Source organism: Erpetoichthys calabaricus, chromosome 1 (genome assembly GCF_900747795.2).
Source record: "Erpetoichthys calabaricus chromosome 1, fErpCal1.3, whole genome shotgun sequence".
NCBI classification, from domain to species: domain Eukaryota; kingdom Metazoa; phylum Chordata; class Cladistia; order Polypteriformes; family Polypteridae; genus Erpetoichthys; species Erpetoichthys calabaricus.
The window spans coordinates 332,409,790-332,426,299 of NC_041394.2; the positions used below are offsets into that span (position 1 = coordinate 332,409,790).

Sequence of the window (16,510 nt, forward strand, 5' to 3'; positions counted from 1 at the left end):
ACAATTAGAACACCCAGAAAAATAGAATGACAATCAAGATGAAAATATTCTTTTAAAGAAAAGAAAAAAAAACATTATTCCCATATAACTGCTTGGCACATTTTAATTTTTTTTTTATATTATATATAAATAAAAATGTACCAAGCAGTTATATTTACCAAACTTAGTTTTCTAAGTTCTATATTGTTTCCAAAACACACAACTTGGGAAATAACACATCACTTAATTAGCCCAGGAGTCCTATTGAAAACAGAAGCAGGTTGGAACAAAAACCCGCAGCCTCTTTGGGTCCCCAGAACTGACGTTGAGAACCCCTGCTGTAGACAAACCTCCAGTGACCTTGCAGGGAAATCCCCACTCTGACGTCCTCCTCACCAGCTTCATTGTTACCAAACATTTAAGATTACCTGTCAGTGATCATGATAACTGTACATTAGTGTAATCTGTCTATAGCTTGTACACAGGTATACGTTTACTTAATGGGTGTATGTTTTTTCACTTTGTGGGGGGGGGGGGGGGGGTTAAGGAGGTTCTAGATTAGGATTGGTCTTCAAATGTGAAAAGTATAAAGCGATGTTTACTACTTCAACTTGTTGTGTTTACTTTAGTACTAGGGTGTTGTACCGTGTTGGCCATTACGGATGTAACGAGAAGTCAAGCAAAATGACCCCTTTATTGGCTAATTGAACAGATTACAATATGCAAGCTTTCGAGGCAACTCAGGCCCCTTCTTCAGGTAAAATGTAATCTCTTGTTGTAATCTTAGGTAAAGAAGTGTGTTTGATTTTTAATTGCCATTATTGCTTCAGTATCTGAAAGAAGAAAAAAAAAACAAACTGATGAGAGCTAGCCAGTCTTGTGATTGTGAACCTCACACCACAGATCACTTCAAGTGAAAATCCAGAGCTGATAGATGGGCAATGAGCGGTCTGTTCAAGTGAGCTGCTACAAAACAGGTTTAACTACTGCTTTTATAACTTCTAACAAAGTCTTAAATGAGGTTAGTAGTACAACACTGCTGACTGGTTTTCTACAATCTGAGGGTAGTGGATGGCCGCCTGTGCGTTTGTCCACTTATTGTGGACCACCAGGGGGTGCACCGCTCCCCAAACTCCAACATGGACAGGCTGAGACACGAGGCTTGCCAGATGACACACCACTTTGTTTAAGTGGGAGAACATTTTTCTTTTGCTCCCCACTACACAGCAAAGTACAGAAAGCATCAAACATATATATATATATATATATATATATATATATATATATATATATACACAGTGGAACCTCGGTTTGCGAGTAACTTGGTTTACGAGTGTTTTGCAAGACGAGCAAAAATTTTTAATAAATTTTCACTTGATAAACAAGCGAGGTCTTGCAGTACGAGTAGTTTTTCTGCTGAGCGGCATGTGATCACAACTGAGCTGATGGTGGTTCTCTCTCTCTCACTGCGGGATTTTGGGCAATCGTCTCCTATTCTCTGTCTGAGTCGCCGTGCCTCACTTATATAGTCAATGAGCATATAGTGTTTACTACAGTATTAGCATTGTGACTGTGCACGTGTGTGTGTATGTGTGCTCAAGCGCGTGCGCTCGTGTATGTGTGTGCTTGCGCGTGCGCTGTGACGTGCGAGTCCCCGTCTTGCACCCTAAAACACGAAGCTGAGTCTCAGTACTTTAGCAACACAAGCTTTATTCAGCTTGAAACAGCAACAGCGTGGTTATTTATACACAGACACAGCAGTCAGACAGGGCCCTGCACATTTATAATGTTCCTTGTTCCTTGTATCACCCATTGACGGCAGGCGCTTATAGCATGTCCGCGATCTTTTCGGATTCGCTTTTACGGAGAACTGCTACAGCACTGGGAGACTGCGATTGCTTTGGGACGCTCTTCCGCGTGTCGTCCCGTTGAGTGCAATCCCACGAGAGTTTAGAAACTCACTCACACCAGCCATGATTCTTTTCAAAGGTAAAGTGCAAGTTAATTTGTTTTATGTATTTTTACTTTATATTTTGTATTAATCATTTTTATATGAATAGTTTTGGGTTGTGGAACAAATCATCTGAGTTTCCATTATTTCTTATGGGGAAATTCACTTTGATATACAAGTGCTTTGGACTACGAGCACTGTATATATATAAAAAACATGGTGCTTTTCTTCCTCTCTTTCCCTCTTATCTCCTCTGTTGCCTCCTCCTCCTCCCTCTGCCTCTCAGACTGATGGTGAAGCTGCTCCTTTTTATAGCACACACCTTACATCATGTCATCTTACATTCCAAATCGTAACCTTAGATCTTCCAGGTGTGGTGGAAGTGGTGCCCCAAAGCAGGGGTCGCCAAGTCCAGTCCTGCAGGACCACTTTGGCTGCAGGTTTTCATTCTAACCCTTTTTATAATGAGTGCCCTGTTTGTACTGCTAATTAACCTCTTGTGAATTCATTTTAATTGATTTGCTCCCATGAATTTCTTCATTGTTCCTCTGATTTGCTTCATTTCTTTCCTTAAATGGCACCCAAACAGAAATGAAATGTGAAGGGAGTGAGCCGACAGAAAACCAAATAAGTCAGGACCTCAAATTCACACCAATTTCACTCCAAACAGCTGCTTAATGGAGGTGAAGATTCTTGTTGTTAATTAAACCCGTTCTTTAATTCTGTGGCTTGTTGCTGCTCTCGTGGTGCATTAGCAGCCATTTCTGAAATTGTTGATTTTCTCTTTCTAAGAGTACTGTTAAAATATTTTGGGAACCCAAAAAGATCGACATTCCTGAGACCATCACCTTTCTTTATTTTCAGATATTGTATGATGGACACCGGGGGCATCATGTATAAACGGTGCGTACGCACAGAAATGTTGCGTAAAAACGTTTTCACATTCAAATCGCGCTGTATAAAACCTACACTTGGCGTAAAGCCACGCACTTTTCCACGGTGCCTCATACCCTGTCGTACGCAAGTTCTCTGCTTGGTTTTGCAGACTGGCGGCACCCAGCGTCAAAGCAGTGCTACTGTTCCTGTGTGGTTTCCCTTTCTTTTTCGGATCCACATCCCTGACGCGGCTTTATAAATACACTGAAATTAACCGGATATTGTTTATTAGTTTAATGCATCTGATTGTAATTAACCTGTAACAATATAATGGTCCACAGAATGGTCAAACTATTCTAAATACAATAGCTGCTTTAGCGTTGTTACACTCACTGCACCTTCTTCTTCTTCTGTCAGCTGCTCCCGTTAAGGGTTGCCACAGCAGATCATCTTTTTCCATATTACTCACTGCACCACTCGGAGTATTTATATCACTGTATCTGAGTGTGAATCACAGATATACAGCGATTAGAAAGAGAATTATCGGTATACAGCATCAAGCACTCGCTGCCTCGGCCATTCGCTATTTGAACTGCTCTCATTCGACCAACACTTCAGAGCCTTTCCTATTCTGACCTCGCAGTTCACAAACAGTTTCATCCCAAGAACTCTAAACGCACTCAATCAGTCCATCAAGTGCTCCATGTACAACTGTTTGTACTTATAAGTACAATTACCTCACTGTAAACTTGCAATACAGTTATAATGTTGCACAACCTGAGCCACTTTATAAAGCGCGTATTTACATATGATGACGATATCATTTTTAAGATGAAATGCTGCAAAATATATTTATTATACAGATAAAACTTTAACTACATGGTGCCGCAGCGCTAGCGAGCTTGAGCTTCGTTCACGGTTTGTTCCTGCCTCGCGCTGTATTCATCCTGTGGCTGGCGTGACACTGGAAGGATAGATGGATAGAATAATTAAACATTTACAAAGATATTTCGATGTTCCTTAAAACTTTTGAAGAATTGGCGTTCTAAGCTTACAGATGGCTTAATTTCTATTACAAAGCTGATTGTGTGGCAATTGGGTATTTGGAGAAAGAAAAGTAAGGACAGGAATTGGAGGTTAGTACGTTTGAAAAAGACAGTACTTCTGTAATAAACCATTTCATCGAAGGTCGCATATGGCGCAGCAAGCATCTTGCGTGAAACGTGAACAAGCACTGCGCCACCGTGTTCCCATGTTTAATAACATGCTTTAACTCCTGTCATCATGAAAATGATATCACGTATACATCTCAGTATTTTAATTATTCAGAGAGCTGTAATATTATAAACGTAATGGATTCTGTGTCCTGTCAGAGGAAGAGCACGTAGTGATTTAGGCACATAGAGCACATAGAAGATCAAATACAAAACAAAGCATTTAACGTGCTACTTTAATTACGATGGGATTTGAGAAACTAGTAAATTAAACGATTTTAAGATGAAGTTTATGATGTTCTACTTTAATGACAAAATAAACTACATGATTAAAGTGGAAATTTCGAGATTAAAGTAGACATTTCTTGCTTTTTTCCCCACTGTGTGCCTATTTTTTTTTTTTTTCTCTGTACCCTAATAAGCTTTCATATGACACACAGACGGTGGGCTACGACTTGGCTTTTCACGGCGACTTTGATATGTGACTTCTTTTTCATTTCGGGCACTGTGCGACTTTGTGAACTTGAGCTTTCGAGTTTCTCCGACACGCTATGTCACTTGATCAACTTCCTTTTGTTGTTTATACCACTGTTTAAACCAGTAAATAGTACGTTTTTCTTTGCCTCCACTTGGTATTTGCTGAAATTGTTCTATTTTGCCTCGTGGTTTTGCCATTGTCTTCACAGAAGGCTGATCTTAAGGGCTATTTATATTGATTTGCATATTCAAAGAGGCGTAATTCTGAGAGGAATTGGGGCGGGACATCAGGCGCATGCACGACCGTTACTTTTCACGCTGACCAGGATTTATGTAGCAGAAGAACGTGGAAGTTGGCGAACATGCAGATTTATGCATCTGGATTTTTCTGTGCATAAGCACATTTCGGCTTTTGTGCTTACATCATGTTATAGTGCGAATTCTATGCACGACGTTATGCATGAGGCCCCAGCTGTTTTGACTCATTTTGTATCTCATTATTGTTTGGCTGTTAATTAAGGAAAAAGGAAGGAAAGGAAAAGGAAACAATTAAGAGGTCTGAGTCTTTAAGAGCAATTCAATTAAAATTAGTTCAAAAGAAGTTAATTAGCAGTTAAAACAGGTCACTCATTAAGAAAAGGGTTAGAATGAAAACCTGCAGCCACGGTGGACCTCCAGGACCAGAGTTGGTAACCCCTGCCCCAAAGGGTTCAGCTGTAGCTGCAGCTCCCCACAGGTGGCACCCATGGAGCCCAACAGGGCAGCTCCAAACTACAACTCCCAGCATGCCCTGCGGGGCCCATGGTGCAGTAGTGTCTCAAGGAGGATACAGTCCCAAGTAGGTTCTCTCCCTCAGTCCTGGCCATTAGTCACATTATTTATTAATTTATTGATTGGTTGGCAGTGTTGGTGTTCTGTGCATATCACATTGTCTGCAGTACACCAATTATAGAACATGTACCAGGGTTCTGGTGGGGTTTACTGTGAACCTGACTGTGTGATCAGTGCTTCTGTGAGGGGATGACAAGTACATGCCTACTGGTCTATTCCTGCATTACATCAAAATTCAAAACTATTCAATATTGCACATATCAATCAGTAGCAGACCAAGTACATAATAAATTGTGGGCTTTTGGTCTAGTTATTCAATCTAAACATGGAAGCATCAGCTAATTGGAATGAACTCAGCAGATTAGAACTAAAGGCCGCCACACTTCTTGACCTGCACATTCCATGGCAAACTGTTGCATGTACATTGCTAATAAAATGCATTGTGATTGTTATTCCCAAACAAAGCCCAAGTGTATAACCTAATAAGGGAAATGTTAAATGGAAAATATTAACAGACAGATAGAGTATGTGCAAATTAAACTGAGTGTCACACGGAAACAGCTGATGGTCTGAATGCATGGCTGTCAAACTTGGGTCCTTAGAGGCTAACATACCTACAAAAGTCTGTGTCTGAGTACCACTCACTTTACTAGTTCAAGTTACATTTTGAGCACAGCTTGTAAGTGAGAGTCACATTTTGAGCATGGATGAGTGATGCACTTGCCAAGTGTTTTGCGGTCGTGTGACTTTTGGCAGTGTTCTTGCATGCCATCAATGCAGAATTATTCAAGAGCAAAAGCAGTGAGGCAATGGGAGTACTCAGTGCTAACCAGCCAATCATGAGGCCCACCTCCAAACAGGAATGCCGCATAGTTTACTCCATGACTCGGAACTCACGAAAAGTATCAGACTTTTTTCCCGGTTTGCTGCAGGTGTTGAATTCAGTTCTGCCTAGGAAAAAAATCTCAAATCAAACCTCAAAATCAGTGACGTTTCACAATTGGGGCTTGCACAGAAATCAGTACTACACCATGCCCCTTCTGTACGTTTGGAGGTGGGGAAGGAGATGTGCCTTGTGATTGGCTGCTTAGAATTGACTACTCTCATTGGCTAGAGTACTAGGGTGTTATACTGTGTTAGCCGTTATGGATGTAATGGGAATGCAAGCAAAATGACAGCTTTTATTAGCTAACTGGAAAGATTACAACATGCATGCTTTTGAGGCAACTCAGGCCCTTCTTCAGACAAGATTGGCAGGACAAATGAAGTCCCATCCTTGCCTCACTGCCTTTGCTCTTCAATACTTTTGCCAGTGATGCTGCACAAGAACACTGTCAAAAATCACGTGACCGCCAAGCACATCATCCACACTCAAAATGTCACTTGCACTTACAAAATGCGCTCAATAAAATGTAATGAAATTTGTTATTTATTTACCCAATTTATTTTGCATCTCATTTTGATGCAGATCAGATCACTAGAACAGTTAACGGACTCAAATGACATTAGCACTCCCTCTGTTTTTTTTTTATCTCTCTATTATAAAAGAAAATCCTGGGACAAGTCTTTCTCAGAGATAATTTGAAGTCCCACGAGAGATAATTAGATAAGTAGTGTTCCTTCCGAATAAAGAGGTGTATCCATGAGAATTACAAGATTTGTTGTTTGTTGAATGTGAAATCCACATACGCGAGTGGCAGAGACGCAAAGTGTCTGGTACGCCCACAGTCCACTCACTTCTCATTCATGTGAATGCTATTGTCAGACACAGTTCCTGTGCTCTCATGCTCTCAGCTCCAAATGGGGTCGGAAATAAAAGACAAAGAGTAGAAGACAAAGTAGAAAATAGTAAAGAGGTTCAAAAACATTGGCGCGGTACACATGCAGAGCAGGTTAGAGATTATGAAAGTACTAAAATTTGAAAGTCTTAAAAAAACTAATAGTAAAGATTGCATTAGCATTAACAAATGGAAATTATTACTCTGTGAAATAATGAAAAGTAGTGTTTCTTCTCAATGAAGAGGCGTATCCGCGAGAATTAAAAGATTTGTTGTTTGATGAAAGTGAAATCCACATACGCAAGCGGCAGAGACGCTAAGTGGCTGGCGCATAGCGCAGTCAGGGGGGTTGGCGAGCGAAGCCCCCTAGTTTCCTATATTTTTTTCCTTTATTAAGTTATAGTGTCAGGTTGTTTGTGGCATCAGTTATACAGAATTTGCTATAAGGAATTCTCAACAGCAGGGCTAATGATTGTGATGTGCCATCTGTTGGAGTGAATGGCATTGAAATGATCTCCTTTTCCTCTGGGTAATCAAGTTTCCTTCAATATCAGGGACAGTTCAAAGTTTTCCTGATTGTTGTGCCTGAATTGGCTTACTTGGTGACCATGAATGTACTCTATGATGGCTAAACACCCCAGCCAGAACTGGATAGGCTCAAGGTCCCTGCAATTCTGAACTTGAATATGCAGGTTTGGAAAATGGATGGAATAATGGATATTCAGTATAATAATATAATAATTATTAGTGGGCGGCAGTGTGGTACAGTTATAGTACTGCTGCCTCACAACAAGGAGACTGAGGTACATGTTTTAGGTGCTTTCTGCATGGAGGGTCCCATCGTTTCCACATGCGTGTTCCCCAGGGGCTCAGGTTTCATCCTACAGTCCAAAAACATGCAGGAGGTGGAAAGGCTTTGTTAAATTAACCACTGATATATGTGTGTTTGTGTGTATGTTCGACTTGTGATGGACTGGTGGCCTGTCCAGGGGTTGTTCCAGTCTTGATGCCAGATGTTTGCTGCCTCGTGAATCTGCAATGAATAACCGGGTTAAGAAGATGGATGATTGTTTAGTCAAACATGGCTCATCATAAGCAACTGTAGGTATGCATGTGCAAGCAAGGGTGCCCAGCTAGGCCTTCTCCACCAGGACTGAATATTCTCTTGTGACAATACTTTCTGAGCAGCGTTCTGCTCAGATAAGTGTTTTTACCCAAGGAACGAATGATTAGAAAGATAAAGTAGCAGCAAACGCCCAACTTTACCTTCAGATGAGTAAGGCCTGAGCAATTGTGACAATTCTTTGCTGTAAAATGGTGACATAACATCAGAGTCTAGAACTGGAAAACAAAACTTTATCTGCTTATGTCCAGCCATGAAATGTACAAATTAAATAATAAAATAGGATATTTCTGTTTTAAAATTAAGCAATTTGTGTTTAAAGTTCTGATTTTAGAATGAGGAGAGTAGATATTATAATTACCACTAATGGAGGCAGCACCATGAAGGACGGCACAGCAGATTCTCATTAAGTTCAGGATTTCTTACTGTGCATATTGTTTTGAGAGAAAACAAAAGGAAAAGGTGCCTGGACAGTGTTGAGTAATGGCTTATGTTTCATTTTTATTTTTTTTTTATTTCACAGTTCTTCATCCTGGAAATACACTTTCACACGATCAAGCTCTTGCAGCAACTAACCCACTTTAAATCGGATTGTTAAGTTGTGTTGTATTACTGAATTTTGCTGCAGCAGCACCCTCTATTTTTAATACTGCACAGAGTCTATTTGTTTGTACGGTATATGTATATATTGTCATGGCCACATTAGAGAAGTCCAAGGAGTTTTGTGAGCTCAGGTTTGGAAGAATGAGAGGTAAAAGTCCAAAGGACTGGATGACAGAATTGTCAAAGTAACCCGAGAAAAGTACAAATAGCAAACCATCGAGGGGCAAAAGAGATGTGGGAAATTGAGAGCAAAACAAAGGTAAAAACACAAAACTCTTTGAAGCAAAACTACGCCATAACAGCTTCTAAAAAGAGTTTAATCCATCAAAGGACACAGAACCGGTCAACATATTTATACTGGAAGCGTACTGACAGTCACCCGTCTTTGACAGAATAATAAAAAAAAAAAGCATACACAATGAACAACATAAAAATCACATAGTCTAATCCGAAAAACCAACAGTGAAAATTAAATTCTACACACTTGCAAACCCCATAGAAGTCGGTGAGGGTGATCCGGCAAATGATAACTTTAAATAAACAGTTTAATTTACTTACCCACTCACACAGCTCCCTAGGACTTGAAGAGAAAGCCGACTCACGTGTTCCCACTGTGTGTGTAAGAGGAAACCTGAAGGTGACAGGCAGTTAGTGACATCTGGAGCCATCCTTGTCCTTTTCGCCTGTAAATATCTGTGTAGTTCTTGTATGACTGACTCCTCCTTCATGGGGTGTAATAAAAGAGCACTTGCCAAAATGCCCAAGTTTTGGGCAAAGGGAACTCATTTGAGTTCGCAGCTCAGGTAGGCCGTTTTAATCTTCATAATATTGCAGACTTGAAAATAGGAGGGATAAGCTGTGGTTGCAAGCCACAGCCACATATGGCTGCGAAATGAAAGTGTACGATCACACCAAAAAGGAATTGCTTTGCAGCCAACTTAAATGCTGATCTTTTTGTGCCAAGGTTTCTCTATATGGAGCTCTGTCTCGTTGTGCTTATGGTCCCACATGATGACCTCCTTCCGGCCATCTTTCTGAATATATACATATAGGGAATCAGGGTGGGCTTATCCTCGTTGAAAGCAGTCCTATATACGTCTAGAGACAACCAAGAGTGAATTTTGCTTAATGCTGGGTGGGAACAATTAGCCGGCTCGCCGAGTAACACATCTCTAAACCAATCAAACACCTCGTGTAGGCCGTGCGCACAGTAAGGGCAGTGAGTTTGAACTGCGGAGATCAGAGGTGTTCTCACTAACCTGAGCTGATGGACAGCAAACTTCTGTTTATGATGAACCATCGACAGTGGAAAAGTCTCCTGAGAAACATCATTACTCATATTAATATATATCACGGGTGCATGTCTATGTTCACTGTCTGCGGGGGCACATGGAACCAAGCATTTCATTATACATGGTACTTGTATACATGACAATAAAGAATTGCATTGAATTAAAAAAAGAAGCACATTGCACAGCATAGCATAGCCTGATGAAAGGGAAAAACAATTCTGTCGCAGTATCAGATTATACCTGTACACTGGCATTCAACAGCATCGATGAATGAGTGGTAAACGTTTACGATATGTTGTTGCAGTTGCTGTGTGTGCCCTCTGTCTTTCAGCGCTACATCCATAGCATAGGAGTCTATGTAGGCTTGAAAGAACTGGCAGCTGTATTCATGAAAATATGAACTGCAAAATATGCGTTTGAAGTATACGGTTTGTCACACCCCGTCAAAAGGACTGTTAAGAGAGCTGATAACGAAAAGCCAAAGGAGTACTCGAAACTCCCAAATCAACAGATCTGCCTAACGACAACAGTGGATGCACAGATGAGGCTGCACAACATCCACCTTCTGACTGCACATCTGATAACTACAGAAATTGGAAATTCAAACACACCTGTGATAAGCCAACTTCAGAGGCCGTAAATAATGCAAATAAAGAGGCAGCCAATCGGCTTATCACAGACATTTGGAAATAAAAATGTAAAAGAAATAAAGTTTTTGTTTAACTGTTTTAGCTCCCCTATGCAGATTAACATGACAGCGGTACAAAGTTTTAGCAACAGTTTGAGCGCTGGGATGTTTGAAGGACTACAGGGAGGCCTACAGGTGCTCTGACAGCAAGTCATGGAGCTCAAACTCGTCGACGCAGAGGCACACGTCTGAAGCCATTTATCGAGTGCGCTCATTGTTTCTGATAGCCAAATGCTTAGGCGCGCTTCCATAACCGCTGGAGGAGAGAGGCCGCAAGTAGTATATTTAACATCAGAGGACTGGTCTGAAGGATTGGAAGCTTCGTTTTAAAGTAGCCAGCAAAAAAGGGAATTCACATGTGTGGCAAAGTATAGAAGTGAATGCGGGAGAAAGTAAAGTATTACAGTAGACCCCCGCGAAGTCGCGGTTCAGAGTTCGCAGGCTCAGCCATTCGCAGATTTTTCCTTAGAACCTATCTAATAATTATTAGTGGAAACTGCAAATATCCTCCGCAATTTTTATGGCTTTTTTTGTGGCAATACTGTAATGTAGAAAGAACAGGAAGCAACTGTAGCGGAAACACGACTTGGGATGGTGAAAGTAGCCAATAGAATTTGATACTGTGACTCCCAGCAGTCCCTGCAGTGGCTCTGATTGGTCTTCTGCTGAGGGTGCTGGGGCTATTGGGGCTATTGGATGTCAGCGCGGCTTTTACAAAGGGGGCCGGTGACCAAAAGCAAAAAAAAAAAGTTTTTGTAATGTGTGTTTCAAGTTCCTGTCTCTCTGCCTGCCTTCTGTTGGGTTACTTATTCGTTTTGTCCTGGATCGTTTCGTAAGTGGCCTCCGGGTTGTCTGCCTGTGTACACGAGGACTGTAAGTGGATTCATGGCCATCCTGCAAAGAAAGGAGCACTCCTGAACCCGTCTTGACCATTTCAGGAACTACAGGCAGGACTATCTTGTGCTCTGTTGTATTTAATGTGTAATCGCCACAAGGGGAACAGGGGTGGTATCGTTGTTGTCTTATTTCATTTGTTTTCATTGCATTCTTTATTTGCTGTTTGATTACCGGATTGCTTTGTTTTTGTCTCTGTTTGTGAGTTTGTGCGGGTTGGGTCAAGGCTGGGTGCGTTCCTTGAATTTTTTGACCAGGTCTGCAAGCAGTAGTGCAGATCTGTGCTATTGATTTATTTAATTGAGAAGAGACAAGACATATGGCTTGTGTATATAGTAGGTGCTTAGTTTATTCATTTTGTTTTGATTTTTTTTTCTGCCTATCCTTTGTGATCAGTTTTGTAGTTGGACAAAGGAGGTGGAAGAGATATTTTTCTGTTTTGGTCTTTTCTTCACTTTGGATTTGGAAGCCACTATAAATATAACACCTGCACTGATTTTTCTTGTGGGAAGTGTCTTTGCATTGGACTATTTTTTGCAAGACATTTCTTTGTAAAATAGTATGGACATTGCTGGAATAAAACAGATTCCTGATTTTGAATATTTTTTTTTAGTCTGAGTCTCTCTTGTTCCATCCCTTGGTTGCTCGGTCTCGTCTACTGACACCCCAAGTCAGGAGTTGCACAACTGGGTCCTTACCCGGGGTGTCACAACACCATGCCAAAATAAATGCAGCGTTTAATATGTTGTATTGTATAGCCATAGACCATAATGCTCATCTAAACTCTGTTTGCTGTTGTTTTGTCATGTAGAGATGCAATAGTTAAAATGACAGAACAATAACGTACCAGACAGAGGCAATACTCAAATGTGTGGAGCCCAGTAGCTGCGGTGGTCTACGTGTGTCTGTCTTGTCTCCACTGTCGCATAACTCATTAAAATACTCATTACCTTACGCTACTGAGCTCCTGAATAGATAACAATTTTAGCTTTTTTTTCTTTCTTTTTTTCTTCTTACTGGTTCCATTCCATCTGAACTAGTGTGGTGCTGAGGTGTCACCCATTGCATGGTTGCATTCGGGTCTTAATCTGGGATCCTGAGTTGATTTGTCATGTGGTGGGTGCAGCAATGCGCTCCATCAGCGTATGCTCCTAACCTTAGCCTCGCGCCTTTTATTCTGTATCTTTTGCTCTCTCCCTGAAACCCCAGCGGTGGTTTAAAACACACGAACTCGAGAAACTGGGAGCAAGGGTTTTAGGAAGAAGTCCTGTATGTAGGTGGAGCCTTTGCAGCGCATGATTCCCAAATATGTATCTCTACAGCCAGGAGCTGAAGGACGAGTGTGAGGGGCAATGTCGAGGGTTCACTACTCCCTTTTTGTCCCCAGAAGTGTATTCTAGTCCGAGAATTGCATCTGGTCCCGCGAGACTAGTGCGGGCTAGACGTCTTCTGGCGCGGATCGAACAGGCAGTGTGAGCATGTGTGCGTATATCTGTCAGCGACGTCTCCGCGTGTGCTTTGGAGCTTTGGGGCTAGGGAGAAAGTGATAGTGCCACCTCTCGTCTTGGGTAGATTGGGCCCCGAACACATCTCCCATGGACACCTGCGTGACAGTGCTGGAGTAAAAAGGAGCAATGGGTGAAAGTTTAGAACAGCCACTTCCACAATTACTCACATAGTTTAGAACAAAAACAGCTCTATCATTTCAAACCAGCTCTTGACTGTTGTTGGAGAAGAAGAAGAAGAAGAAGAAGAAGAAAGGGAGCTGTAAAGCACCATTTCCCAAGTATGTTCTGATTATCGAAAAGAAACTAATGAAAAATAAAGTAATCAATGATAACTTGACTCTTGTACACATGTTGTTGGTTGATGTGATAGATGATGATGTTCCCAAACCTACTGCTGAGCCTGGCAGTGGAAACAGTGAGCCATGAAATACGAATTTAAGTGGAGCTTTGTGGACAAAATGACAAAGATCTCAATGTATACAGAATGTTCTGAGAGTGCAATTCAGTATGTATCTCTAATATAATAGAAGCACAGTTCACAAATCATAAATCTGAAAGTGATATTGTAAGTCAAAAAACGTCTTCCTTATTTTCCCGATTGTAATCTTTTGAAATATAATAATCAGGATCCTTTGTCTTCATAAAAATTATAATTTTTTGCACTACAAATTATAAAACAATTTAACTTTACAGCCAACAATATTTTTGTCCATCATTTTATAATATAGACACCTGAAAAATTTGCTTTCAGCTACAAAATAAATTAACATTTAAGGTTTAGAGCTGGGAACACAGCTTCTGATTTTATGTCAGTCTGTACAGTATAATAAGAAATTTACAAATCAATAGGCAATGTGATATGAACATGCACGTAGTTTGATTTTGGGATAGTTGGTGTCAAGTCCAGACCCTTAGTTTTATGTTGTTACAATCCTTAGCCTTTGAGATACTCACATTTGCTGTCACTTACGAATATACACAAAACGGCAATGTTTAGGCTATTCTTAATATCACCATCTCACTTCTTCTTCTTTTTCTTCATCTTTTGGCTGCTCCCATTAGGGGTTGCCACAGCGGATCATCTTCTTCCATATCTATTCTGTCCTCTGCATCTTGCTCTGTTACACCCATCACCTGCATGTCCTCTCTCACCACATCCATAAACCTCCTCTTAGGCCTTCCTCTTTTTCTCTTGCCTGGCAGCTCTATCCTTAACATCCTTCTCCCAATATACTCAGCATCTCTCCTCTGCACATGTCCAAACCAATGCAATCTCACCTCTCTGACTTTGTCTCCCAACCATCAAACTTGAGCTGACCCTCAATGTCCTCATTTCTAATCCTGTCCATCCTCGTCACACCCAATGCAAATCTTACCAGCTTTAACTCTGCTACCTCCAGTTCTGTCTCCTGCTTTCTGGTCAGTGCCACCGTCTCCAACCCATATAACGTAGGTGGTCTCACTACCATCCTGTAGACCTTCCCTTTGACTCTTGCTAATACCCATCTGTAACAAATTACTCCTGACACTCTTCTCCACTCATTCCACCCTGCCTTCACCTCTCTTCCACAATCCCCATTACTCTGTACTGTTGATCCCAAGTATTTAAACTCATCCACCTTCACCAACTCTACTCCCTGCATCCTCACCATTCCACTGACCTCCCTCTCATTTACACACATGTATTCTGTCTTGTTCCTACTGACCTTCATTCTTCTCCTCTCTAGAGCATATCTCCTCAACCTGTTCGCTACTATTGCTACAGATCACAATGTCATCAGCAAACATCATAGTCCACGGGGACTCCTGTCTAATCTCATCTGTCAACCTGTCCATCACCATTGCAAATAAGAAAGGGCTCAGAGCCAGTCCCAGATGTAATCCCATTTCCAACTTAAATGCATCTGTCACTCCTACCAGACCTCACCAGACTCACACTTCCCTCATACATATCCTGTACAACTCTTACATACTTCTCTGCCACTCCCGACTTCCTCATACAATACCACAGCTCCTCTCAAGGCACCCTGTCATATGCTTTCTCTAGGTCCACAAAGATGCAATGCAACTCCTTCTGGCCTTCTCTAAACTTCTCCATCAACATCCTCAGAGCAAACATTGCATCTGTGGTGCTCTTTCTTGGCATGAAACCATACTGCTGCTCACTAATCATCACCTCAATTCTTAACCTAGCTTCCACTACTCTTTCCCATAACTTCATGCTGTGGCTCATCAATTTTATTCCCCTGTAGTTATTTCAGTCCTGCACATCCCCCTTATTCTTAAATATTGGCACCAGTACACTTCTTCTCCACTCCTCAGGCATCCTCTCACTTTCCAAGATTCCATTAAACAATCTGGTTAAAAACTCCACTGCCATCTCTCCTAAACACCTCCATGCTTCCATAGGTATGTCATCTGGACCAACAGCCTTTCCATTCTTCATCCTCTTCATAGCTGTCCTTGTTTCCTCCTTGCTAATCCTGATCACTTCCTGATTCATTATCTCCACGTTATCCAACCTCTTCTCTCTCTCGTTCTCTTCATTCATAAGCCTCTCAAAGTACTCTTTTCATCTGCTCAACACACTCTCCTCGCTTGCGAGTATGTTTCCATCTTTATCCTTTATCACCCTAACCTGTTGCACATCTTTCTCAGCTCGGTCCCTCTGTCTAGCTAATCTGTCCTTTTCTCCCTCCTTAGTGTCCAGCCTCTCATACAACTCATCATATGCCTTTTCTTTAGCCTTCGCCACCTCTCTCTTCACCTTGCGCCTTATCTCCTTGTACTCTTGTCTACTTTCTGCATCTCTCTGACTATCCCACTTCTTCTTCGCCATCCTCTTCCTCTGTATACTCTCCTGTATTTCCTCATTCCACCACCAGGTTTCCTTTTCCAGATGTCACACCAAGCACCCTTGCTGCTGTCACCCTTACTACATCTGCTGTAGTTTCCCAGCTGTCTGATAACTCTTCACTGCCACTCAGTGCCTGTCTCGCCTCCTCCCTAAACTCAACCTTGCAGTCTTCCTTTTTCAACTTCCACCATTTGATCCTTGGCTCTGCCCTCACTCTCTTCCTCTTCTTGATCTCCAACGTCATCCTACAGACCACCATCCTATGCTGCTTAACTACACTTTCCCCTGCCACCACTTTGCAGTCTTCAATCTCCTTCAGATCAACTCTTCTGCATAGGATGTAAGAAAAGCACTATATAAATGTAAAGAATTATTATTATTATTATCTTCCTCCACTCTTATACTTAACCCTATGTTCCTCACTCTTCCACTAACCTCT

The 16,510-nt window shown here is 41.4% G+C and overlaps 1 protein-coding gene across 1 annotated transcript in view; it reads right to left on the bottom strand.

Moving 5' to 3' along the window:
* The window catches only part of LOC114666580 (zona pellucida sperm-binding protein 3-like), a 515,374-nt gene that overhangs the window by 198,980 nt on the left and 299,884 nt on the right, over window positions 1–16,510 (bottom strand). The gene's annotated exons all lie outside the window — the stretch shown is intronic.